This window comes from Marmota marmota, unplaced genomic scaffold (genome assembly GCF_001458135.2).
Source record: "Marmota marmota marmota unplaced genomic scaffold, marMar, whole genome shotgun sequence".
NCBI lineage: Eukaryota > Metazoa > Chordata > Mammalia > Rodentia > Sciuridae > Marmota > Marmota marmota.
The window spans coordinates 4,291,534-4,294,107 of NW_025999863.1; positions in this window are offsets into that span (position 1 = coordinate 4,291,534).

Sequence of the window (2,574 nt, forward strand, 5' to 3'; positions counted from 1 at the left end):
CCAGGCTCCCACCCCGCCCCTCGTCCTTGCCCCGCCCCTAGATCGGTTCTTTGCTAACCACGCCCCTTTTCGAAGGTATTTCTTTCCGGTAGACCCCGCCTCCTTGGGAACTCCGCTAATCCCTTCTCCCAATGGCCCCGCCCCTCAAATGTAGCCCCTCCTTCTTCCGACTGACCACGCCCACTCAGCGCGCGCACACTGTTCTCAAGCCACTAGAATGATTTTCAAATGTACAGACCTTAGACCCGCCGCTGCCAACAGGCTCTCCCTGAGCACCCGTGCACCGGTGACCTGTGCGACCGAGGGAGGTGCTTCTTTCCCCGGCCCCAGGGTTCCGGGTAGGGGCGGGGCGCACGGTCTGGGTCTTATCCGAGGCCGGGGGTGGCCGCGGCTGTGACGTAGAGAGGCGTGCATTTCCTCCAGACTGCCCCCTTGGGGTTCCCGAAAGGAGCCCGCGTGGGTGACAGGTTTTGTGGAGAGACGTCCGGGAAAACACAGCACACGTGGAATCGGGCTGGACTGTGGGGCAAAACGAGGGGAAGCGCCCAGGTGGTGGGACGAGTGGAGAAAGTGGGGGGTGAGCAAGAGAGGCCGCTCTGCCCACCCTATTAAAGGCTCAAAGTGTAAGTTTTCAACGGTTCATAATAAGTCTTGAAAGCAGTAGCCACCACGACTTTTACTGAGCACTTACTGTATACCGAGACTTCGGCTTGCCTGACCTACCTCAAAATATTTAAGTTTCAGTAGGTCACTCGATGGGGGAGGTAGGTTCCCAAATTTTTGATGCAGACGCTGAGGCACAGGGGAGCGAAGACATTTGTCCAGATTGTCCTGTGTGTGAGTGGTCGAGACGGAATTCAAATCCGGAGGCGTGGAAGGCTTTCATCTTTGCAGCCCCACTGTCTCTGATCTCCACGATAATTGAGACTGCAGGGAAAGCAAATGGTGACCCATTTTACAGAGGAGAAAACGGACGCATAGAAAGCCAAGCATTCTTGGGGATGAAGGTTTTGCTGTCTGTAGGATCACAAAATTGGGAATTTCCAGGTAGAGTTCCCCTCCTCTGCCTTCCACCCCCACCAATAACAGGAAAGTCTCCAGGTTCCGGAGCGGTTTGGGTAGTGAGAGGGCCAGGGGCCCCTGCAGGGACGGAGTCTAGCGCCTCCTAGTGGTTGTAAGAATTAGAACCCGGCAGCTCCCTTTCAACCCAGGTTGGCCCAAAGCACCCATGCCCCCTGGGGACCCGCGTGGAGTGGAGGAGCCGAGTCATATGGAGAGGGCAGGGGGGTGCTGGTGGGGTGAATGGGGTGAGATAGTTCTCTCACTGAAGATGATTTCAGCTGGTGATAAGAGAGGGGCTAAACGAACGGATTAATGAATGGCACTCTCCAAGTCCCTAAGGACAGGATGATAGTAGCTTCCATTTGGGTGGTGGCCATGGCCATGGTGAGAAAGAATTTGGAATAAACGAAAGGCGGAGACAAGAGAGCTTTCGATCATTTATTAATACAGCCAACGGATATTTATGGAGCTCGTGTTTGTGCTGAGTGCTAGATGGGGGAGGGGTCAGCAAGCAAAGAGTCACATATTCTCAAGTAGACAATGAAGAAATAAGCACAATCATCTCTCAGTACTGCGGGGAGTGTTTCAAGACCCCCCCCCCGAGGATTCGCAAATCTGCAGGTGAACCAGTCCCTTCTATAAAAGGTGTAGCATGCAGTATGCTTTAATTCATATCTGCACGACTTATTATACCTATCACCATGTCAATTTTGTGTACATAGTCGTTACACTTGTCTTTTTAAGAGAATAATGACAAGTAAAAAGCCTGCACATGGTCAGTAGAGACATTTTCAGTCTGTGGTTGGTTGAATCCAAGGATATGTAACCCACAGACACAGGAGAAAACTGTATAATAAATAGCAGGTTTGTTGGGTAGTGATCCGAGCTTAATGTAGGGTGATATGGGATGGAGGGAAGGCTGTAATTTGAAATGGGGAGGTTTGGGAAGACCCCAGAGCCTTCTGGGCTTCAAAGAGGACTTGAGCTTTTGCCCAGAGGAAAGTGGGAGGCATAGAGGGTAGAGGAGGGACAGTGCCCTGGATCAGGTGCTCACGGTCGCCCCCTGGCTGTTGCAGGGAAGACAGTCTCTGAGAGTCCAAGGCTGGAGTCAGGGTCCAGGCAAAGGTGACGGCGCTGATCCAGGCTGGGTAGATAGGAGCCGACCGGGGTGGAGGCAGAGGAAGAGGGGACAAGTGGGTGGATTTCGGGTTCATGTTAGAGGTGGCACTGCTTAATTGCAAGGGGGTGGGATGAGGAGGAAGCAGTGACCTCACAGTCCAGCTGGATTGTTGCCCTGCAGCGCTACCTGCTCCCGGGTGCCCAGGCCTGTGTTGAGAGGGAGGTGGACAGCGAGGCCCATCCCGCGTGGACCGCGTGGGGAGGGGCTGAGCTGCAGGTGCTCCCTCTCCGCCCTCCAGCTCCTCCTCCTCCACCTCCTCCTCCACCCCCTCCGGGGTGACAGTTAGAGGCACAGAAGAGGAAGTGGTAGCCCTAGTTGTCGCTCCACAGGCG